Source organism: Syzygium oleosum, unplaced genomic scaffold, assembly GCF_021117445.2.
Source record: "Syzygium oleosum isolate NSW1041296 unplaced genomic scaffold, Sole_v2.1 Sole_v2.11, whole genome shotgun sequence".
NCBI classification, from domain to species: Eukaryota; Viridiplantae; Streptophyta; class Magnoliopsida; order Myrtales; family Myrtaceae; genus Syzygium; species Syzygium oleosum.
The window spans coordinates 6,206,613-6,232,816 of NW_026607495.1; the positions used below are offsets into that span (position 1 = coordinate 6,206,613).

The window sequence follows — 26,204 nt, forward strand, 5'->3', positions numbered from 1 at the left end:
ATAGTTACTGGTTCGGTGTGCTTGTAAATAATAATGGATATTGTAAATCTTTGGAAGTGTAATGTATATATATATATATATATATATGTTGGCGGTTTGGCGATCTAGTTATTCCTGGTAGTCTCCAATTTTATTGTCTGGGATTTTATAATTGTGTCCGCCGCGAATCAACTCTGATGGGAACTTTGGGTCGGCGACGTGTTCCTGGGACGTCGCACTGATTTGACCAAGGTAGAAGGAAGTCACGGGCTCGATGGGGTTCGGGTCGTGACATGTCAACTGGTACCCAGTGAACCTGTCAACTAGTTTGGACCCGTTCTGGGCCTCCAAAAAATTTAAAGGAATAATGTTGGACTTGGGTTGGGGTTTGGAACTCCAACCTCTTGTGACCAACAAGAGTGCCAACCATTTGCTCCGGTGTCTTCTCGCTTCAATTTGTGGTGGATGATTTATTTGTTGACCGTATTGGCCTAATTTACTAGAAAATTGAACGATGCTGTTAAGAACTTAAATCCTGTCTTTTGTGCTCAAGCGGTTCTGCTGACTCACTGGGCTTCTTTTGTTCTGAATGTGTGTAATCTAATATATGCTGAGTATTCTATCAGATGACATCACATGTAATCGGTTCAATCAGTTGAACTGGTAGAGCTTGGTTCTACCAGTTTGACCGGTTGAACCACTGGTCCGGTTTTTAAAAATGTTTGTTCTTTTATTGTTCCTATTTATTATTTATCTGCTCTCCTCATCAGCACAAGTAGCAGCAGCTTAGTTTTTCCTCCTATATGTATAAAGCATATACAATACATGCCATTTCATGCTTGCAATTTTAAAGGATGTTTTACTTTCTGCCATTCCATAACTGCAAGAGTTCCAACATACATTGACAGTTGGAGCCTTGTACTCGTATCTATGTTAAGAAATGTGCATTTGATGGCCCTACTGGGTTAGTAGTGCTATTTTTGCTTCTATTTTGTGTGGACATTTTTGCTACTTTTATAATTCCTCACTTCTGAAACTCTAACCCAGTGAAACTACACATCTAGGACTCTATCTTACACCTAGACATGGAGAATGAGAAGATTCGCAGCATTCCCCATGCTGTAGTTCCTCCCTTGTCAGTTAGTGGTAAGAATTTTTTGACACTGTCATACCATCGAGCTAAGGATCAATTCATTGCGATGCCATCAATAGTATAGTTCTGAAGATTTTTTCTTCGAGCTTCTTACCATTCCGTTAGCAGTTTTGGATGTTTGGAAACTTATTGTTGCCCATACTCTTTTCTTTGTGTATCAATGTTTGATAAACTTGCCAGTGTCAGTAACAAATTTATCTCGTTGGCTGGGTGGTGGAACTGAATTAGTCCTGCCAATGCTTTTTACTAAAATTTCCACTTAGAACCTTCTCTTAAGTTTAAATGTGGCTGGCGTAGATACGTTGTGCTGTTTTAATGGACCACTTAATGTAAAAGTATTCTCCAAAGAATAATATTTTTTTTCAGTTGAAGAAGTAATATACTAAAGTAATAGGTTTTCCCCTAAATTTTAAATCAATTGAGAGGACAAAGTGCGAAAAGGATGAATATATAGTGGCCAGACAAATACTACAAGAATAATCGTCTTATGGTAGGTACATTGCAATCTGGGTTACTGACTGAGAACTGTTATGCACATGTTCATGATGACTGATACTATCATGGTATCTAGTATAGCAAGATACTGTAGAGCATTTATAGTTTACATGCATACCATAGCCTCTTTAGGCACAGAAGGTTTGCTTCCCGCCTGTGTTTCAGCAAATGCAAGTGTTGTACTTTTACTTTTACCCAACAAAGGTCTAGACATCACGTTAGTTATGGCCATATATTCAAGGAACACCGGACTGAAATCAAGTTGATATCTTTTTGGCAATAGCAAGTAGAGGTGTGGCTTGTGTTTTCGCTGCAAGAAAGCGGGCCCTGGTCTACATACTGGACGAGGATGAAGATGAAATCTCTGATTCAGAATGACCGTCTGTTCAAGAATTTGTGGTGGTTATGCTCGTGTTGCTCCTGTGGGTGGATGTCTACTCCTTGAAGCTGCAGACATCGGTGTGAGAAGCAATGCAGGTGGGCCTTTGTGACCGAAGCTGTAACAGCCCGAATTTCGATGTAATTCCGGGATCAATAAAATTGACAATATTTCACATTTTATTTTAGTAAGTCTCGCCTAGAGCTGATTACTCTCGGGATATTAACCAAGGGGGTATGGCTAACTAGGAAACGGTACGTGGACCAGGGACTCGATAGTGAACAGGACACCGATCTTGAGATATGATGAGGGAATATTTTGGGCCAACGTGGGCCGATCTTAGGAAAGGTGATGGATTTGGTTTGGCCAAGGCCGATGTACAATCGGATCGCAGGTGATTCTGCAAGACCGAAAGTGCACGTGACCAACCAGTCCTGAACCTGAACCGAACGATCGCGACCTCTGGAACTAGTGATGATTTCTCATTCTCTCAATGATCGGGACCGTCGTAATTCGAATAACCCTAGGTCGATACGCGTATGTCCTAAACAGCCGCCCGTTAGCCAGAGACCCTGAAATTGAAACTCGAGCGAGTTTTGATCACGAAATTGGGCCCGGATTTTAATGTCGATTTTCGACGGCTTAAGAGACTATTTTTGGGAATCTGACGTCATATCACGCTGGCCACACACGTTTGGAGTTAGTACGAGTAAAAATTGGAATTTCGGTCCGGGGATGAAAAATTACGATTTTGCCCCTCGAAACGCCAGCGTTGCTTTTCAAGGCCAAATGAGGTTATTTTTTCGAGGCCGACGCCATTTTTGGGTGGCCACGCATACCAGGAGTCGTTATGGCCAAAAATTGGAATATCGACAAAAATTGGAAAAATAATATTATTTTATTCCCAAAACTTGGCAGTCGATTTTCAAAGGCTTAAGAAGCTATTTTCGCGATTCCGACTCCATATTATGTTGGCCACACTCATTTGGGGTTGATCTAGCAAAAAATTGGAATTTCGCCCCGGGACCGGAAAAATGACCATTTTGCCCCTGGGCTATTTTTGGTACGAATTTTTGGGAAATTATTTGGGATAATTAAAGTTGATTATCAGCTGCATTATTGGGGCTAAAGACCATTATACCCTTCACTTTTTGGATAAGGATTAATTAGGGCCGTTAGATCAGGGGCGTTTTGGTCATTTTGCGTAGATTGGCGACACTTGGCGCCCTAGCTCCTATTATTTGACCAGAATTTAATCCTCTCTCTCTCCTCTCACCCTCACTCTCGGCCAGAGCTCTCTCTCCCCTCCCGATCACTCTTTCTCTCCCATTTTCTCTCTCGGCTTGGCTTTGCCGGAGCTCACCACCGGCCACCGGAGCGCATCCGCCGGCCACCGTGCCTCGCCGTCGACCACCTCTGTCCCCAGCCTCAGCCTCACCCAACCCCTTTCTCTCTCCTTTTCTCTCTCTTTCTCTCCCTTTTTCTCTCCTGGGTTAGAACCGCGGCCGCGCCGAAGCCTCACCGTCGCCGCGCCGGAACCAGATCGACTGAGCTGCAGCCACTATGACGTTGCCGACGTCCCCCGTACGTCACTGTTCATCGCGTCCCCCCCGTACAGTGTCCGTACGGCGTCCGTACGGTACTTTCATCCTGTCCATACGGTCACTGTTCACGACGTCCGTACACCGTCGCCGGGAACGCCACCGCCGGTTCCACTGTTCACCAGTGATCGGCCGCCGTTCCTCGTCGTCGTAACCTTGGATTAAGTGAGTAAAATTCCTAAACCCGGATTAGGACTGATAGTGCATTTTTCTGGACTGGTTTAGGAATACTAGTACATGCTGAGAAGAATTAATGTACCGATTGGTAGGAATTATTATCGGGAAAAATGTAGTGGATCGATGAGAATTTATTAGGGAGAGTAATTGGATTGATTAGCCAATTTAGGAGCCCATTGGTGGAATTGCCGAGTATGTCCGGGTTGACTGATTGTATGTAATTCGTGCTTAATTGTGATTGATTGAGTACTGCTATGTCGCATGTGGTGTGGCTGATTTTTGTGGAGTGCGAATGGCCACTGTTTGGCTTGCAATTAATTATTGAATTGTGAATCGCACATCGGACCACATGGTATTAATTGGGCCAATTGAGCACATGTTGTAATATTGATTCTTTGAATTTCATTGGAGCTCATGGTGCATTGCATTGCATAACATGGACACGCATTATGTATGCCTAGTGTGAGGCATGTGGGGAAATTGTGCGAGAATGCGTGCTTGCCATGAGTGTGTGATCACCTAAAATACCCCGAAGCGTCATACACTGGGTTTGGATAATAATGAGTTGCGTGTTCACCTAAAGACCTTCGGGTCGTGACCTTCGGATCGATACCGTCCTCATGCACTTTGAAGTAGCACGATGCCCGGTACGTCCGGAAGACGACCATCCTCATGCGCTTTGAAGTAGGCTTTGGTTCATAAGGAGATCAATGTTGTGCCTCATGCACTTTGAAGCAGGCTAGAGACACTGGGCCAGATCAGTTGCTGCGCCTCATGCACTTTGAAGCAGGCTAGACGCACCGGGCCGTGAATGTTGTTGACTCAAGTCGTCGTAATAAATAATAAATTGGACGATTGCCAGTGTGGGCCAGTGGGCCGGGAAATGCACGTGACCTGTCGATGACATTTGCATGCATGAACATGCATGGACTGGCATGCGAGTGTGTGAGACTCGGTGCATGAGCATGTGATTAGCGTACGTGTGGTAATGTGTGCCACGTACGTGCCGTGATTATTATTTATTGAACTGCCTAACCTGCAGGGTTAGAGAATTATTTGATTATTGTTGCATTATGGTTTCAAATATTTATTTCCGGTCAGGAGATTGCATGCTAGCCTAGCCTAGGTTTAGGGGTTGAACTCGTTGAGATTCATCTCACGGTTGTGTAAACCGAAACTTTTCAGACCCCCAGCCGTAAAGATGCCGAATTCGCCGCTTTTTGGAATACCTGTACAGATACACCAGTATACCAGTACCTACCCCGCAGGAAATGGGGAATCATACGTAAGATACCGGTCCGTGGTGTTTATAAATGTGGGAGAGTACTTTCATCAGACCCAGGAGTACGTGGCATGGTGCTTACGAGATGCAGACGGAAACCTAGGGCAACCCCTTAGGACGTTTGATGTGCCAGTCGACCAAGATGGATTGATGATTCCACGAATGGCTGATGGTGAGATAGTCAATCCTCAGGATGTGTATGACGTAGACGGCGTGGATGAGCCCATGCATGGGGAGCCTCAAGTAATCGCCGAAGATCTTGATCAGCTCGATGACGAGGAAGAGGAACTCGAAGACATGGACATAGATGATGAGAAAGAAATTGGAGAGGTCGCCGAGGTAGGGTCCGATGTGGAGATAGGAGCTGAGGAAGATGACGAGTTAGGTCTTTATCTGGACCCAGAGTTGGAGCTGGATTCGGAGGACGAGAGGATCGCAGCCGAGGATGAGCAAGCACAGGCCATGGATTCGGAGGAGTCTTCAGAGGAACCATCGGGCGATTCATCGGAGTCCTCAGACCCTGACTGGGAGCCCTAGAGCAGGCCGGTACCCTGGGAAGTAAAAACCGTCTCTTTTTGAATGGCGATCCTACCCTAGTTAGCCTAACCACCAGTGCTACTTACCCTTTTTGTTATAGTGGCAGTTGACTGTTGTATGTTTTTGGAGTTGTTTAAAAAGGATAGTGTAAAAAGGGTTTTTACTATAATAGTACAAGTGTATATTCTTGTTTAATGGCAGTTCTACTTTGGTCTCATGTGTGTTGTTTTTGTACGGGTGTATATATATATATATATATATATATTTATATACGTTGTTTCCGCATGTGCCTTATCTCTGATTGGGTGTTGGGTCGGCGATGTATCCTGGGAGCGTTGCATCAGAAACGACCGGAGGTAGGATGCTCGGACCTCGTGGGGTACGGGGCGTGACAGAAGCTTTTCGGCTCCACCCTTCTTGGAGAGCCTTAATTTATACCTGCCATGTGCCTTTTCTGCTAGGCGGGCATTTGTCGAAGAGAAAATTGGAGTAAAAGGTAACTATGTATCTATTGAGTTAGACCCATGGCTTCTATCTGGTGGTAATTGTCTTCATGGTATTGCTGCAAGCTTTGAGATTCATTTGATAGTGCCAAGCTTATGCTTCATCTGTATATGTTTATTACTTTCATATATATGAGAACCAAATGCTTGTTTGGATTATTCATACTTTGGGTTCACTTGGTGTAATTGACCAACGAATTTCGCGTTTGAATGTTGAATTCTCTCACCTAAAATTTGACTTGCTTCTCCACGTCACCGTTTAGTGATGCGTTCAATCCGATGCACAAAATACCTTCTTGTGTGGAATGGCTTCCCTCCATGACCAATATAATGGACATGTCTAGCTGCTAGATATATAGTTTCAAGGTGGCTTCATTGAACATCGACTATATTCCAGTCTCAGAGATTCAGGATCCGCAAATGAACGGTAGGTTCAGGATTATGAGATTATGTCTACAATATCTTAAATGGACTTGCATTTTCTTAACAAAGAGTATCACCTAGCCAGTAAATTTAATGATGTATAAACATACAGGAATGTTAAATTGTTAAAATAGTTTAGGAAGTAAAGGAACTGTGGAATGACTCGCCAGAAATAAAAGGTCTAGATGCTCAATCCTATATTAGAAGGATAAAATTCTAGTGCAAACCCAATCTTAAATTGAACTAACCCCGAGCTGCTTTGCATAAAAGCTCGTTGCAGAGAAATCTAAGTTAAAAATTTCGAGGACCGAGAAAACAGGAAGAGAAGGCCAGGAAAACAAGTATGAGGGAGCTTAGCATCGTAGCTTAACAGTGTATGCGTTCCGAAAAATAGCTGTATTGCCTGTTGATAGCAGCAGTGGGCAAGACTTATTACATGGGATTCCATGGATGTGGTCGCAATTCTAATGCATAACAAGCGCAGAATCCAAGTACCCTCTTCTTTGAATGATGTAACCTTTGCATTCCTTACATGTGATATATCAGAGAATTTTTCCAGAAGAAAGATGTTGAAAGAACTGAAGTAGAGAGATGCTTTTCGATGGAAAAGATTAGTTGCTTAAGAAGGCCTTCGACAAAGCTGTCCTATATACAGATGATTAACATCATCAATGACATATTACCATCATTTAAGAAAAAATTACCATCAATTCTACCAGGAATAAACGGAGAATCATATTCCCTAAAGCGACATAAGAACTATGAACAAGCCTGGACTGCGATCGGTGGTTCATCTAACTCCGCAAGTCTGACACCACCTCTCTTCCTGATGAAGAACCCCCACTGAAACACTGCCTTTATCTTGAGCCAGCCAATAACACCTCTGCTGGTACCCCTAACAAAATCATTATCGAATAATGGGGTCTTAGATAACGTGTCATTACATGAGGGGCTATCAGCCAACAATTCCTCCACCATGCCTGAATCAATTAATTGGAGATCTTCCATCACTTGATTGCCTTCAGGAAGAACACTATCATATTCTGTATAGTCCATTCGGCTTGAAGAATCGATCGTTTGGCTACGCATGGCATTCTGTAAACTGATACCGTGGGACCATGTTGGCGATCCAGCAATAGTACTGCCACGATATCCTGGAGGAATCGGAAGATTCAAGTGGTCTGCAGACATGGGTTGATGTACAACGAGAGGAAAATATTCATCAACTGAAATCTCCATGGAATTTCCAGAATTGGTTTTTTGTGACTGTACTGGCAATGTTAAAGCCATTGCGCCATTGAGTCCTGGAGAAAGAGCTAAAACATTAATGTGGCTTGTAAACATAAGCCGACGAAAGCACAGGTCTACGAGCTTATAAAAATTCTTGCAATGATTGGTTATGAGCTTTTACTATTCTGATATCACGGAAAGTGCTAGTTTCTTTTTTCTCCTTACCCTGCGCACATCTCTTTAGTTTTTCTTGCCCCTGATCTTGTAATCTTAACACGCTTCAATTGACAAGGCCCTTTCTGAAACGATTCCAGTCACCATTTGATAAAAATACACATACATGCACGTTGCCGTGTGCTCATTACATCTATTCATGTCTACCTAGTGATAGCAATATCTTGTCAATATCCAATTAGCATCACCTAAGTGACGGTGTTCATGAGTATCTGCCCTCCCCCTCCCCCACCCCCAATCCCCCACTCAAAAAAGGCACATGTTCCCAACTAGTTTTTTTGTTGCTTTTCAACTGCTTGGACACGACCCATACATGCATACATACATATATACGTATATTGGCCAAATGGATAGTGTATTGAATGAGGGTCATTTTGCAACAATCACAGCTGGAGAAACAAACGACTTCATATTATGTGGAACCCAAAATCATAAGGATCTGGAACACGATGCCTTTATTTATTAAAGCTACACAATAAAGTGGAAGTCCTATTTTCATTGTAATTTCACAGGCCACATCTTTGTATGAGCTTAAAGGGAGATACGGTTTTGTGTTTTAGAGCACGTACCTACAGCAGTGGAGCCCACATTTGCCAGAGGAGCTTCCGGATCAACTGGAGCAGCAAAGATTGATGGAGCCAAATAACGTTGAACAGGTTTGAGATTTTCAATTTGTCCACCAAAGACTTGAGATGAAAATGAGCTTGAGCTATTCTTGTGCATTGAATCAGAAAACGTCTCACCACTTAACTCTTTCACATCATTCCAGTTAGCCAAGGCCTTTTTCACGATTGTATCTCCATGTTCCTGAAAGAAAAACACTTGGTAAATTGCTCAAGCTGGACTAATGGAAGTATTTATCTCCATTATTGACGGGTAAACATTCTGGTTTCAAGCAACAACTTTTTTCGGCAAGTAATATTGCATTCCCATGGATGAACTTGTATTCAGAGTAAGTATGTAAGTGCAGCACAGAGAAAGAAGAATAAAAATAATATTATAAAAATAATATTGAAAGAATCGCAATTCACTTTATGCCTATATCTGCCACTTCTCCACCACATAAAGGTCAGGTGCTCGAAAGATATAATATAGATTACAATCAAGGCAAGGGTCCGCAAGGTAAAGATGCAAAGTTGATTGAGAAAGGACCAGTGAAGAAATAAAGCACGCATCAACTTGTATTGCGAGTAATTAAGATCTTGATAGTTTTAAACTTGGAAAGTATTGCAGTGTGAATGTGTTAACCGTTCAAACTACAATATGTTAAGTGCCTTAGATTCTCATGGATGAAACCGAATTAACAGCTAAAAGTGGTCTCCTACTTACTCAGTACAGAAGGCCCCTTAGATTTACAAGGTCACTAACCTCAACTTTGCATTGCGAAGAGCGCAAGCTCAAAATCACTCTATCAATAGAAGGTGTATATTATGGATCTAAACATAGCATCTATATTTTCTTTTTATTCTCTCCTCAGGAACATCATTTTACTTTTATGATCGGGAAAAAGAGAAGAAAAGAAAAGAAACAAGAAGCAAAGCCTCTAGATGTCCAACCAACTCCTTGTTTCAAGTTTCCATATCTCTAATCATTACTAACACCTATTAAGCCACACGGCTACAAGTGAACATCAAATAACTGATTACATAGAAAATATGAGACAAATTATTTGAATTCCCCGTGATGGTGTAGCTAGTGAACTGGCTTGACAAAGCTGAGTAGGAACTCCTTGGTTACTAACCTTCTCTTGAGCAGAAAGTCGATGAGTAGCAAAATATTCCCCGTCTTTGACTAGGCCGATCAGTTGACCATCAGTGTTGAATACAGCACCATGCTTCATCACGCCATCAGGATAGTCCCAGCAAAGCTTCCACTTTGTTTTGCAAGTTTTTGCATGGCATGTGAGGCTATCCCACTTTTTCTTTGTTATGCTCTTTCCGAGAATCTATGATGAGTCAACACAAAAGACTTACATTTTTGGCAGTCAATCAAACCAAATTGGGAATCATTAAAATCAAACCAAATTGGGAATCATTAACTAAGTGCTTACCTTTCTCAGTTTCTTGGGGTCCATGAACAGTTGCAGTAGAAAGTCCTCCACTGTAAATATTCCAGCTTTACTCAGTTTATCGTGAGATGGTCCGTCTTTGGCAATCTTATCCAACCTCCAAACCTTATTGTCAGATGCAGGTGGATGATGTTTCCTGTAACTTGTAAAATGAAGAGCACATATACAATAATGTCCCAGTCACTATTAGATTAATTTGTAGAAGCAAACTTCTAACAGGCGTGCAAGCTCTCTCCTGAAACTGATCCTAAGTGTCAACATTTGCTAACAACAAACAAACCGAATGTTTCTTATTTATCAGAATTTTCGTTTGAGTTGTAAAGGTCCATACGAAATGAAGCTCTCAATTAAAAAATTGAAGACGGTGGATGTCCAACATGTTTATGTTCAGTCATAAAGGATAAGGTATATATATTGTAAAAAGACTATGAAGGACCTACCTTCCCCTCTATGTTCCTTCACACGGAAGGCATCTGTTTTTGCTTCTCAGATTCGCGTGTTCCCACAAAAACCCGATGCCACCTTAAGCCCTAACCTGAATCTTCTACTCCTATTCCAGCTGGAATTGTCAGTAAATATCAGTTCTCCCAGTTCCCCAACACCTTCCTTGAGCTTCACTATGAGATCTCCTGCCAAAAGCGGCCCCTTTCCTTCACGTTCTTTAACCACGTAGTTCTTAAACTCTTCTGGAGCCCAGTTATCTTCATTGTCTTTGTTGAAGTCACCTTCAAGCACAACGACGTCCAACTTAATGGAGGATTCTGGGCCTGATGTAACGACATCCCCTGTGTTCACATCGATCAAGGCAACATAAATGCGAGCACCATCCTCTCCTTCTATTTTCATTCCAGTAAATAGAGGAAGTGACGGTTTGGTTTGAAGTTGAAGCTGTAAGTTTCTCGCTCCATTGTTTGCTGTAGATTTAGCATTACCCCTATACAATCACCAGCAAACAACCATTAGAAACAGGGACAGATACAGAAGCAGAAAATCGAATAAGTCCCGATAAAGAGAGACAAGCTACGAAACATCTCACTTGGACAGGTATCACTGCCGGGGAACCTACAAGGATAAATAGATACATTGTCTAAGAGAGTTTAATAATGCAAATTTTTAAAGAGATCAAATAAAATAAAATGCTCCCCTCCTCTTAAGCTACAAAAGTTATATTCTAAATCGGAGCATTGACACTGGGGCGCATGATGAGTCCCTGTGGCCTTACACTCACTGAGCTCTGACTACCTGTTGTGGGGTGGTAGTGGTGGGTCGGACAATTATTCCCAAAACATCAACAATGCATAACCGGTCAATACTACACAGAAAGCCTTTTTCAACGGCATCACAGGGGAAGTGCATTCATACCTTTCGAGGTGGAGAGTGTGACTGTTTGCAGACTCCACTGCTTCCTTCTGTTCAACACCACCAACAGCAGAATTGCCAAAGTTGGAGAGATCAGAAAAATGAAGCAGAAGGGATACAAAACCAATCCATTCCATCAAAAGGAGTTGAAAAACCTATTCTGTCGTTCCTTCTTAAAAATAACTCACCGAACGCCTTATTGAGTTAAGTTCTTCACGCATATTTGAAATCAGTCTTTTACCAAGCAGCAGTTGTCTATAAAACTCATATGAACAATCCTAAGCATTTTCATTTTCCCCATCCATTCCATGTCCAAGAAAAAAATATTCATGTTCTTTAGAATGATTATGATTCAGCTTTAAGTGACAAAGCCACAGTCGAAAAAGTTATTGAGGAAAATGAATGGAGATGGCCTCCAGCAAGGTCTGGTGATCTGCTTGAAACTCAGATGGCTTTGCGTGGGCTGATTACTCCAAACTCTGGCTCTGTAGACAAAGTGGTATTTACTGGATCTTCTAGGGGCTCTTTCTCTGTAAAGGAGGCTTGGAAGCTAGTGAGGCAATGGGGCAACAAAGTGACTTGGCTTAGGCTTGTATGGTTTAAGACAAATATGACAAAACATGGCTTTAGAACTTGGCTGGTGAGTCGTAATAGGTTGCACAAAAGGATCTCCTATTTCAATATGTAAGGCTTTCCTATTATAACACACTGTTAAAAAGGATCTCCCATCCTTCCCTTCGAGCAGGGGCGCAAGTTGGCCTTAGTAAGTGGACAGTACCGAGTGGAAGGGCCCTCAGTCAACGGATAAAAGTTAATCTAGGGATAGCAGATTGATCTTCCCCAAGAGTTCACATTGACGAGAAGGGTTGACGCCTCAATTTCGGCTGCATGTGTGGGACATTATGCTGTAACAGACTTATACGGAAAGTATGCCTTCCCATGTTTTTCTTTCCACAGGTTGCGAAACAAAATGAATATTTACTTACAGACAAAGGAGTTTGTGCAAAGTTCATGCTCAATGAATGCTGTTAAACCGTCGGAATAAAGCAACTAGTAAGTTCATTCGATCACTTCATGACATGCAGATAAACAACTCATAACTAATGTGTTGATGAAGATATGTCTGATACAAAGTGGAAATTTTATAAACTCTGTTTATCTTACCAATCTCTGAAAATCACCCTCTGAGCGCATCTGTGCCACTGTATCTTTGAGAGCATTCTGGATGCAACTGCACCATAAAAATTGACACCATGAACGACCACTGTCTTGTGGACTTATTCGCGACAAAAAGACTAAAAACCGTTAACAGTTTAGTTATTTGTACAAATGAATGTCAGATCTAATTACTGTACAAAACCATATATACCAGACTCATCAAATGTATTCCCTTACTCTTAACACGATAAGAAAAGTCAACGTAAAGCTGGAATGCAAATTTATCCAGTACATTGATAACAGAAGCAAGTAATGTTGATGAGCAGCTATCTCCAAATGCACCGTCCTTACAGTAATTAACAGAAAAAGTATGCGCACGTGTTACAATTTGCCGAACAGAATCTTGGATTTATGGCATTAATACTCAGATGATATTTTTAGTTGGTGAGACAGTACACATGGAAATTCTCCTAGAGAAATCAGTTCGTGCAGATAAGATACTGCCAACAAACCAAATTAAAAATATTCACCTCTGAATATGTTCAGCCCAGTCAGGTTTAGCACGCTCCAGCTCTTCTCTGACCTGTCCAGAAAAGAGCAATAGTGAAGAATTACGTTGCAGGAATCATCTGTCACGTAGTCATCGCATTAAAGTTTGGCATCACAGGTATCCTCATTGTCCTCCTCCTACATGCAAATTGATATTGACCACATTTTGCAAGATTCAAGGCGACAGTTATGTCGAGGGCACTTAAATTGAAAATTTGTATCTTTTTGTGATCCATACTGTCCAAAACAACATGAAAAGCCTAAAGCATGTTCTTAGTGCAATTTCTTCACAGGGAAAGCCTAGAACATTCAGTGGGTCATTTTTACCTCTCAAACAATAATATTCTACACATCTCACAGCAATTTCTCATGCGGATTACTTTCCAGAAACTGACTGGAATGTCAGAAATGTATCTAACCGCTTCTACCCGAAGAGACTAGGAATTGACATATAAGAAGGACTGTATTTTGCACGTCCTGGTGGCCTACTTTACTCATCTTACCACACTCCGCAATTTCTCCTCTGTCAAACAGCAACACGGCATGACTTTTGTCGCGGACCCGTTCCATGCTTGACTGCATGAACATCAGCACAAAAGTACAAGCAAGACAGGATATTTTAGACGACAGGATAGCAAAGTAACGCGGTAACGATAACAGCTCACTTGCTAGGCAAATGATTCTAACAGAGTGCAGCTCGAATAAGCAGGAAGTACGGCGATTGGCCAACGCGAAATCACAAAACAGATTCGAGATGACAACATTCGAGGTCTTCAATACTTCGCATTAAAGCAACAGGACAAACCCACAAACAAAGAACTGAACGAAAGCGATTCAGAAAAGTCTTATCGATGTTACGCTTCACCGCGGGCTTTCACCATATCTCACATTTCAAGAATCTTCAACTCAAGAACCCCCCTTCATTGAATCTCCCTCAAGTGAAGCTAAAACTAACGTACGATCATCAAACAGCGAGTCACGCATCGAAACATCAAGAGGGAAGAGGGAGCTTACTCGGTTGGAGGGAAGCACGGCCTCTTGGGTTGACTTGGTTGACCCGAAGAAGAGGGAGGCAGAGCTCTCTTTTGCATCGACATGGTTTCCCTCTTCTTCCGTGGAGCCTAACGAGAATTCAGAACATGTCTGGCTTCTGAAAAACTGCAGCAGAGAGAGAGAGAATCAGACCGTAAAACAGTTCACCAACGAACTCGAACTCGAACTCTTCTTGTAATAATTGGAGGGCGTCTCTTTTTGTATATGTCTGTAGCACGTAATTTTCCGCGAAATGTGAGACTTCGTGTACGTTTCCGCGAAACGTTGCCGGTTTAGAGTTTTTTTTTTATTCTTCTTTTTTCTTTTTAGTTTCTCCGATTTTTGCACTTTGCCCCCGTATATTTATGAAATGGCAGCATGTTTACTTTTTTTTTAATCTTTTTTTTTCCGCCTTTAGCCTATCAAATGATTAAGCTATTTTTGCATTCAACGCGAGTTTGAGGTAAATCTATTGTACCCATCTTTTATCAATGGGGACAAGCTCGAATATTTATTGGAGGGATAAGTGCACCAAAAGTTTTAAAACTTAATTCGAAAGTGTAATTGAGTCCTAAAATTTTAAAAAAGTGCAATCAAAGTCCTAAAACTTGTCAATTTTGTGCACTCAAGTTCTTCTATTAACTCCGTTAATTTGCGTAACAGAAAATACTGGCGTGGCATTTTTTATTATTTCCTCTCTTCTACGTGACATACTTTTATTAGTTTTTCATAAAATCTTACTTAAATTAGATTGAAAAAATAAAAACGCTAAAGGTTATTAAAAAAAAAATAAGAGCCCAAGCTTTGGAAAAAAAAAAAAGCCTTAGGGCCGTCTCTGGCAGGCCGGTGCTATAGCCCCCTACTAACGGAAAAGATTTTGCGTTGGATTGATCGCGTATGCCCGGCCCTACAAAAGCTCCTGATTTTTTTTTTTGGCAATGCCTTCTTCCTCAATGTAACGACGGAGGGCATTTATACTCTAAGAGTGCAAATGATAATAATTCTGTTCCAGAAATAGGTTTTTCAATTTTTATTCTATAGACGAGTTTTTGAGCCAAAATAAGCGTTTGATAGCAATACAAAATTTCTCCCTTCCGGATGACCGGCGGGCGATTGGTGGTAGGAGGCGGCCAGCGTCAAGCAATGAAGGATGGTAGGCGACGGTAGAGGACGGCAGACGGCGGTAGACGGAGGACAGTAGGAGGCGGCTAGCGAGTGGCAGCGAACGGCAATGGATAGTGGGGGGAGAGGACGATAGACAACTAGCGACAGCGGATGGCGATGGCGGAAGGAGGGAACCAGGGACGATGGGAGGCGACTGGCTACGACGACGGGTGGGTGGCCAGCTAGTAGTAAGGGTGAGCGATAAGAAGAGTTTTTATTTCTCATTTCTGTGCTAGAAATAGAAAAGTAGAAAATTTTTACTTTTGATTTCTATTCCAAACATATTTCTTGAGTAGAAATTTGTTCCATAAATAGAAAAATGAAATTGCGTTATCAAACGGATTTTTATTCTAAATCTATTCCCAGGAACTAAAAAATAGATAAATAGATAAACATAGTGATTATCATACACGCCTTAATAGAAAAATGAACATTGCTAATAGTTCTGTCAACTGAAGATGTTTCTCCATGAAGTGCCACATTTCTTTCCTTCCGGATGAAATAAATTGCTACACCAGCCTATAAGACCCAAAAAAAAAAAAAATAGCCTACCTCGGCGACCTCCATCGGCCCTTTTCGGCATTGGTGACCCACCGGCGAGGGCACTTTTTTTATAGCTAGGTTTTTTTATTTACTCTTTTCATTTTTTAAAAATCTAATTTAAGTAAGATTTGAAGAAGAAATTAATAAAGAATGCCACGTCAGCATTTTCCGTGACGGAATGAACAGAATGACTCGATTACAGTAATTCGATAAATTTTAAGACTTGATTGCACTTTTCGAAAATATTATAACTTAATTATAATTTCGTGATAAATTTTAAGATTTGTGATGCATTTATCCCTATCTGTTATAATTTACATCGATAGAAAAAATTACATCAATCACTTCTAATCACACGCTATTATAAGCTCGAACTCCGACCTTGGCTTTTTGTTGTACGTGGCCAATTTTATATTATAATAATGAAAAATAATAATAATAATAATAATAAAACTAAGAATGCGCGTGGATTAGTCTAAGGCAGTGGGAGTGATTTAAATTAAAGATTTGCAAAACTAAGCGAGGTATGTGGGGTTTATTATATCAACGCCAAAGGCTGCTTGGCTTTCTGCTGTTACGTGGCCAAGCTTCGAGTTCCAGCTTTATCCTCTGATGCGTTCCTGTAATACGGTGACGTTTCATAGGTGACGCGAAAAATATTTCAACAAAGTCCCCTGATTTGTTGAAAATTGAAATTGTGCCCATCATCCAATAGAAGATGTGCTTACAAGGACTATTACTAGTATTTTTGCTCCGAGGAATTCCTTCTACAATCTCTCGTGTTACTCTAATATTTTATTTATTTTTTGGATCTTTTATTAAAAGAGAAAATAACGAATTTTTATTTTCCGATAATATAAGTTTATTAATACACTCTCGACCCATATAAACAAACAAGGGCAATTTCAAGCGGCTAAACAAGGGAGGCTACCCTTCTTACTTGGAAAGGTAGAGATGGGAAGTTCGATTTCTTATCTTCTTAAGGGGTTAAGGGTAGGGAAGTTTAGTTTTAAATGTGGATTTCGACTTCAACATTCTACAAAAAGGTAGGACAAAAGTCTGAGAGTAAGTTAAAAGTTAGAGTACGTCAAATAAAAAAAAATCCTATTCAAACCACGAAAAAAAAAAAGAAAGGGAGACCAAAGTTTTTTTTTTGTTTTGGTAACCGAGGATCCGCCACCATTCCCCGGGAACGAGCCCGTACGGGTAATCGGGGCGCCTATACCTCGGAGGAGACTAGCCCAACAACCCACCGCTAGAGTCCCTACTTAAATTACGGAACCGAGCGAGGATTCGAACTCAGAACCTCTGAGGAGGGAACGAAAGCACCCACCAACTAGGTCATGCGCAGATGGGTGGGAGACCAAAGTTAAAGCTAGATAAAATCTAGAGTTTAGGCTACTATGGATGTTATTTCTTTAATATTTTATAGATCATCTTTCTTAAGTTAACTTTTTTAGGTTCTCTAAATGACACCTAGCATCAGACTCCAAATCCAAATCTAGAATTAGGGAATGGCCGGCCATTCCCTATAAAATAAAGGACAAAGCCTTCAACCAATAGTATCTACTAAACGAAAATGATAATTTAATAAAACCTTTCACCGAATGAATAAAATAACAAAGTTCGGAATGTCGTGAATTAATCAAAACGAGAGTTTCGTGAAATCCCATTTAATAGCCCTTACTCAAGTAATCTAAATTAGAGTCCCACGCTATTCCAGATTGCTCTATACGTGAGTCAAGTTTCCTTATTCGTAATCTGAAATGGTATCGAAAGGGGTGAGCAAAACGATGACCGGGGAAGTGAAAATCACCACTTCTATGGAATCAGTAGTGAATGATGCAAACTTTGTATCAATTGTGCAGCACTGAGCACACTACATTAGCAAAAGTATCGCATTTAAATCACACACATCGCACATTATATGTCATCGAAATATCTCAGCGTAAGGATACCAAACCGATTGCTTATGTCGGAACATTACAACTACACTTTGGTAGGTGACGCTGCCTAGAGAACTACATCCATTGTAGTTAAGCCCTAGAAATCATATCGGCTGTGGCTAAACCTCAAAATAGAACCGATCAACAAACATAAATCATCTCTCAAATACATAGGTCGACAATGTGCATCATTCCAACATCGATACATGAAAACCGACATGCTAATAAATGATTGGAAATGATTCACCCATATGATTATTTTCGATGTATATCCAAAATAACACCAACTTGAAAATCCATCAAATACCGGATCCAATATTATAACAAAATAATTTTACATTTTAGTAACAATGCCATGCAAGTTGCAACCCTTTTTCAGAAATTGCCCCCTCAGAAATAGCGGCTAAACTCACTTGGGCCAAGAAGCCCGCTTAGTACGAAATTTACAAAAATACCAATCCATGGGCCCAATAAGTACCCCTAATGGCCCAATGGTATAAAATTCTGATTCGTAGCATGACCAGTGACGCTGTTGTCCATGGCTGGCCGGTGACGATGCAATCTACAGCCGCAAGCGTCGTCCATGGGGGCCAAAAGACAAAAGGAAAAACGCATAAAACAGCAGAGAAGAGACAGAGCAACATAGACAGAAAAAATCTAAAAAATGGGCCCTCACTTGGACACGTGACGAGTAATGAATGGAGTGACGCACGTCTAGATGACAAGACAGGCCTACCCAAGAAGCCTGTTTAGTACAAAATTTATGAAAATGCCGGTCCATGGGCCCAATAAGTACCCCTAATGGCCCAATGGTATAAAATTCTGATTCGTAGCATGACCAGTGACGCTGTTGTCCATGGCTGGCCGGTGACGATGCAATCTACAGCCGCGAGTGTCATCCATGGCCGGCAAAAGACAAAAGGAAAAACGCATAAAACGGCAGAGAAGAGACAGAGCAACATAGATAGAAAAAATCTAAAAAATGAGCCCTCACTTGGACACGTGACGAGCAATGAATGGAGTGACGCACGTCTAGGTAACAAAACAAGCCTACCCAATATTTACTCATATTTTCTCTATTTACTTTGACGACCTATTGGCTGGATGGAGTTTTGAGTCCCGAATTAGACCGACGCAACACACTCGTCGTTTCACCTCTCCCTCCACTCTCTCCCTCTTGTCGCCCTGGCTTTCTTTCCAAGATCAGTCGCGATTCAGCCCTCGGTCGAGGCATTACAATGTTTCACATGAAGATGGAAAGACAGCCAACTCAAAAGCCTCATCAGTATTATTACATCGTCCGAGCATTCTTTTGCTCGTCCTATTAGTACTAAGTGTGTCATTTCCTTAGAGACAGGCGGGATGTTCATCCTCCTCCCTATTGATCGCGCATGTTCCTAAGTCCAATTCTAGTTTATATACTGAATGTTTGCTCATAGTTAGGAGTCTTGGTTGATTGATTCAAGTCCCCTAAAGTCTCTACACTTGACTTGATTAGGGTTGTCGGGTCGGCCTTCAACAGGAGTGCACACGATCGCGGGGGATAGAATATGAAAGAAAAAGGAAACACTTCCGCCACTAATCACGAACAATAATAACAGCAACAATAATGATAAATGAGTTCAATAAATCAAGAGGAGGTCCATCATCATGGTTCTCTCTCCCATTCACGAAAAACAAACAAATGGGATAAAAAGGCAAAAAAAAGGAAAGATTTTAGTTGGTAGGGTTGCCAAAGGCCTCGATGGCAGTTGCTCTGGGAGCCTTGATGGAAGTTGCTCTGAGGATGTGATGGTGGTATATTGTTGCTGCTAATGCCCCCACAAATGGTCCAAACCAGAAGATACACTGCTCATGAACATCCACATTCGCAAACATCAATTAATACTAGCCTAAAATCACGATAATATCAAATCCAAATGCGCGTGTTTTAGCTAGCTCCTGATGTGTGTTATTCATGCAGCTTGGTTTAAGGAAGGGGAGAGAGAGGAAGAGGGGCTTTACTTGGTCATCCCAGACTTTGTGGTTGTTGTAGATAACAGCAGCACCAAAGCTCCTAGCCGGGTTGATGCCGGTGCCGGTGATGGGGATGGTGGCCAGGTGAACCATGAACACTGCAAAACCAATTGTCAATGGAGCCAAAACCTGCACACCCAAACGCAAACCCCATCTCATCAGAAAAGCTAATTCATTCATCAAACGAACAGCTTGGAAGGAAGGGCATAGTTGTTTGTAGTAGCAGCAGCAACTAGCAAGCAGCACGTACGGGCACATGAGAGTCGCGAGATCTCCTCTTTGGGTCAGTGGCCGAGAACACAGTATAAACCAGCACGAAAGTGCCGATGATCTCAGCACCTAGGGCCGCACCCATGCCATAGCCCGGAGCCACCGAGTTGGCACCACCTCCGTGCAAGTCGTAGTAGGGCTTCATGGATGCCTTCACCAATCCTACACCACAGATCGCGCCCAAGCACTGGGCGATTATGTACGACACTGCCCTGATCAAGCTCACCTTCTTTGCCAAAAATAGCCCCAATGTCACTGCCGGTTGATGTGCCCACCTGTGTCGAATCGACGAGAAACATTACAGAAATCACATAAACCCCTGAAGACCATAGCATGAAATAACTAGAGGGACTGAACATGCGAAAGTCGTATAACGCACCAGATATGCCAGCAGTGCAGTAAACGAGGATGAACATCATGCCACCGAAGGCCCAGGCAATGCCTAAGACGCCGACGCCGTCGCAAGGCCCGGCCTGCTTCCTATGGCCGATAACGGTGGCGACAGTGACGTAGAGGAAGAGGAGAGTGGCCACGAACTCCGCGATGAGGGCTCGGTAGAAGGACGGGAGCTTGAGCTCAGCCATATCGAGGAGAGGAGCTGGCGGCCGGTCCGTGCAGTCCTCCCGGCGGTGGTGGTGGGTCAGTCCTTCCTCCGGCATCTTCTTCCTTCTTCGAGGAGGTCGGTTTCTAACAGCAGCAGCAACGGCAGCAGCAGCAAGAGCGTGCTTGCTTCTTGTCTTCTCTTTCCCTGCTCTATCTCTTCTCTCTCCGTTGAAGCCCCCTTTGAATTTTATATTCACTAGTTTAGGGTCGTCTTGCAAGAAGTTCCCAAAAATTCCTATTGCCTACTTCGATCGAAAGGAGATATTCTAATATTTCTTATAATCCTATTTCCTATTTAGATTCAATTTTTTCAATTATCATTTAAAATTTAAATCGCGACAATATCCAAATTAATTACCGCCACTGCAAGTTTGCTTTTAATAAATTGATATTTTCCAACTTGGTATTTCCTAAATTAAAACTTCGAATCTTATGATGTGGATGAGCTTGCCTGAATTTTCTTTCATCTCAGCTGAAAAATTATAAAGCGTGAACCTTCGCGCCTTTTGCAATAAACCTACGACCATATAGACCTTTTAGCCTTTGTTTCCATCAAATTTGTAAGAATTAATCACATTCAGTAATTTAGATGGACCAGTAACCGAAAAACGAAAAGCTTGGCTGGTGCATGCATTAATTCCATGCAATTTTTTCTTTTAAATTGAATCGACAATTTATTTCGTTCAATTCAATGTCTGAAGAAATTGCTCGTTCAATTTTGTTTGTGGAATGTCCAATCTAAATTTTTTTTTTGGCCGATTGAATCTTTGAACTATGCTCTTTTATTTTTGTTCATATTGATCCTTAAAATCAAAGTACGTATAAAACAGGTGATTTGGTTGAATAAAGTTGTATCTTCTTTTGAGGAATAAAAAGTAAATTTAATGTATTTTTTTTAAGTAAGTAAACTCGAGACTATACTTACAGTAACCTCACTAAATTAGTAAATTAAGTTAGGATACAAGCCGAAATATGGATGAAAAGCCCAAAAATACGTTGAACAAATCATATCACACAGTTTTTTTAGGAGATACATGTAATGCAATCAAATGTGCTTTAGGCTTTTATCAAAAAGACATCGAGGCGTGCTCGACCGAGTCGTGTTGGAGTCTGGCTGGCGATGGCAAATAATAGCTTTATCAAGCTCGAGCCGGCTCGTCTTCTCAACCATTGGGCATTGTTTGATGAGGTCATTCATCTATAAAGTCCGGCCCGGGCCGGCCCGTTTGAGCCCGTGGTGGCCCGTTGCGAAAAATCACGCGCGTCTTTTCATAATGGTCGAGCCCGGAGAGCAAGTTAAGCCCGACATGTGGCCCGATCGGCCCGGCCTGGCCCGGCCCGGCCCGGCCCGCTAATCAAATCTCTCTCTCTTTCCCGCCTGTTCCTCTCTTGCAATTTTCCCTAAATAGCCTCGAGCTTTCCCTCCATCGTTCTCGAGCTCTGCCCCCTACGCGAGCTCGCTTTCTCTCGGTTCGCATTTTCTGTCGACGGCCTCTGTGCACTGCCCCGCGATTTGCTCCAGCAGCTGCCGGTGCTGCGGCGTCATCGGCTACTCGCTGGAGCTCTTTAGCTATGGGAGACCGACGGTGAAGGATGGGCGGCGTGTGCTTCCGTTTCAATTTCAGTACGACAAACCGCTTGGCTTCTCGGGTTTTGGCTCCCGTTTCGGCCGTTATTTTCTCGACCTAATGGGGGTGGTCGATTGGATTGCTCTGGCTCGGTGTCGTGAGGTTTTTTGGCTCGATTTCTTCCGATTATGCAGGTGAAGATGGCGGAATGGAATCCGGCGAGGGATTCGCTGGCGATGGTCACAGAGGGACTCGAAGGCAGGTGCTTCGTCGCTTCAATTGGCAGAGGGTGTGGACAATCTCTCCTGGGCATTGCTTCTGTTCGAGAAAGCTCCCTCTTTTTTTCATTCAGCGTTTTCGTTCTTCAACGAAATCAAGTGGAAAGTCCTATTTTTATCGTTATTTCACCGGCCAAATCCTTGTATGTGCTTATAGGGAGAGATAGTTTTGTGCTTTAGAGCGTATACCTTCAGCAGTGAAGCCTGCATTTGTCGGAGGAACTTCCGGACCAACTAGAGCAGGCAAGATTGGTGGAGCCATGTAACCTTGAACTGGGGTGAGATTTTCAATTTGTCCTTCAGAGACTTGAGATGGAAAAGATCTTGAGCTTTTCTTCTGCATTGTACCAGAAAAGGTCTCACCACTGAACTCACTAACATCATTCAAGTTATCCAAGGCCTTTTTCATGATTGTATCTCCCCGTTCCTGAAAGAAAAACACTTAGTATAGCGCTCAAGCTGGACCAATGGAAGTATTTATCTCCATTATTGAAGGTACACGCTCTGACTTCAAGCAACAATTTCTTTTTTCTGCAAGTTCTGTTGCATTCCAATGGATGAATTTGTGTTCCGAGTTAAGCACGTAAGTGCAGCACAGAGAAAGAAGAATAAAAACATTGAAGAAGGTCAATTCACTTTATGCCTATCACCGCCCATTTCTCAACCACATAAAGGTCAGGTGATTGAAAGATGTAATGGAGAGTACAATCAAGGCAGCGGTCCTCAGAGTCAAGTTGCAAAGTTGACTGAGAAAGGACCAGTGAAAAAATAAAATATGCATCGACATGTATTGTGCAAGTAATTAAGTTCTTCATAGTTTTAGACTTAAAAAGTCATAGCTGCAACGTGAATGTGTTAATTGTCATTAATGACAGGGAATGAACTGCTGAAAATGCTCTCTACAGAAGGCCTCTTAGATTTACAAGATCACCATCCTCAACTTTGCATTGCAAAGAGCGAAAGCTCAAAATCACCACCATCTAGATTTTCTTTTTGTTCTCTCCACAGGCACTTCATATTACTTTAACTGACAAATAGAAAAACAAAACATCAAGATGTCCAATCAACTCCACTTTTCAAGTTTGGCTATCTCTTATCAATTCTTACACCTATTAAGCCACACAGTTACCAGTAAACATTAAATTACTGATTACATAGATATTGTGAGACAAATTATATGAATTCAAATGATGGTGTGTAGCGCATGAACTGGCTTGAAAAAACTCAGTTGGAACTTCTTAGCTACTTACCATGTCTTGGGCAGAAAGTCGATGAGTAGCAAAATCTACCCCGTCTTTGATTAGACCAATCAGTTGACGATCAGTGTTGAACACAGCACCATGCTTCCTCATGCCATCAGAATAGTACAAATAATCTAAATCATCAAACAATCTAACATGTACACATGCCGATAACAATTTACAGTGATGGACACAAAAATCTAACTCATGTGGCGAGACAAAAATTCCTACTAATACCTAAGTAAAGGAGACAATGTAGGAAGTTCAGGAAAAGAAAACTATGAGTACCAAAACTTTTGTATGGTGCTCACTTGAGTGCTAAAAATTTCAAAATCGATCACTTCGGTACCATCAACAATTTATCTTGTTGAAAAAATCCGATGTGGCATTAATTAAGAGCACATCATCTGACGTGGCTTGCCAGTAAGATGAAGTTAGCAATCAAGAATAAAAACGATGTCGTTTAGACATATGATTGGAGAATGCTAGCCTAGTTTAAAGAAATTGGGGAATGATTCAACTTTTCTTCAAGAACCCTAACCAAACCCTAAATGTTTGTTGATACCTAATTTTTGCTTATCCGCTTTAGGTTTATTACATATAAAGTTAGGGGTTAATTTATTAATCCCTAAACAAAAATAATTTTCATTAAATTGCATGACATATAGACATTAGGTTCATTTACATTAATGGGGCTATTAGACATAGTTTTCTTGTAAAAAAAATCAAATCAAAAAAATAAAAAAATCCGGGCTGTTCCGACCCGGTTCGAGTGGGCCGGATCAGCCCGGCCCGGTCTTCCTCCCCTTTTTCCCTTTCTCGAGCAGGCCGGCCCAACCCTTCTCCCCTTAGGCCCGGCCTGGCCCACCTCCTGTCCCCTTCAACCTTTGTCTGCACATGTAGAAGGGAGGGAGAGAACGGAACACGTGGACGCGCGACAGAGAGGGGGCGCAGAGCAGAGGCCAGAGGAGAGAACGGAACACGTGAACACGTGGTCCACGGCTACCGTCTCTGCTCTCGGCGTCGAAAGGAGAGAGCGGGGAGCTCGGTGGACGGAGCTTGAGGAGCAAGAGGAGAGAACAGGGAGCGAGAGAAGAGAGTTCCGAGGAGAAAAGGCCGGAAGGAGAGCCGAAAAGGAAAGAAAATCGAGAGAGAGATAGAGAGACAGAGAGAGAGAGCGAGCTCGACAGAGAGATCCAGAGAGAGAGGAGTGAGGAGCTCGAAGAAGACATTTTTTTTTCTCTGTGGAAGAACACACAGCTCGGGGGTTTTCTCTCCTGGCCTCACGCGCTCCTTCTACCTCTTACACGACCAGTCACCTCCATCCTTGCCGTCCGACGGCCTCCTGCCGGCGCCCTCCCTCGCATTTCCTCTCTGCCGATTCCCACGTCTCCGGTGAGCTTCTTGGTGGCTCGAGCCCCTTTTCCCCGTGGATCTCGGCTCGGAGGCCATAGCTCGATTCATCTCGAGCTTGCTCACTAGCCACCGTCTCCGGGCCGGGTAGGGATTTTAACGATCAAAACTCATTCCCGTGAACTCCCATTGCCTGGCGCCATTTTGGTCGAACCGTGAAGTCAAGTCTCGATCTCTTTAAGTCCACATGCATGTTGGGTTTGAGCTGGCTTTTCTGTTTGATTTCGGTTGTTTCTTGATGATTCCCTTTGAGTCCAAACTTGAGTTCGGGTTCTCAAAAAAGGTCAATGTCTTCCTCTCAATCTGCGGTCACCACCTGTTTGCTGAAATGTTAAACCGATTTTGTGAACACCTTTCTCTTACTTTGGCTTGCCTATCAGTAGGAGTCACTTGGCACTAACCTCCGATTTTGCACGAATCCAAGCATCCCCTGTTCCGTCCTATATATTAGTGCTCGTTGGGTGAACTGGTGTGTCCGAAATTTTAGTACGAGTAGTGGCTGCCTTGTATGTTTCTGTCCACCCTCTTCCTTGTATTTTTTTTTTTTGTGAGCCGTATGAATGCACGATGAAGTATGTCGGTGAAGCAAAGGCCTCGTAGCAAGCCTGAATGAATCCATAGCGGCTTTTCTGTCGAGTCCCTTTAAATGCCATGTGTGGTCCAGTCACATTGTGACCGTATTTTGCGAAATCTTGAATAGCTGATGGATGACAATGGCGCCAGGATATGGCAGCTGACGATGGAAGTTTGGTGGAGAATATTGTTTGTGTTCTTGCTTCTCAGTCATAAGCTTCGCTTAGAAACTTCCCAAATTCCTCGGTTCGGGTAGGCCATGTGTGCACCTCCCACCTGCCGGAAAGCTTTTCGTCAACAGTGATGCATGCGGTTCGAGGCCGCCACTGTAAGTTCCTTATCTTCTATTCCATGTCGTGTATGTTTGGTTGCTTGGGTTTAATGTCACTCTAGTGGCCGCGAGTTCGAGGGCAGGGAAATCGAGTTTTTG

General features: G+C 42.3%; 2 pseudogenes; both read right to left on the minus strand.

Annotated features, from left to right (window-relative positions):
- Positions 1-10,031: 10,031 nt before the first annotated feature.
- LOC115693289 (calmodulin-binding protein 60 C-like) lies at positions 10,032-14,335 on the minus strand (annotated as a pseudogene).
- Positions 14,336-19,513: 5,178 nt separating this feature from the next.
- LOC115693283 (aquaporin PIP2-7-like) lies at positions 19,514-25,240 on the minus strand (annotated as a pseudogene).
- Between the last annotated feature and the right edge of the window lie 964 nt (positions 25,241-26,204).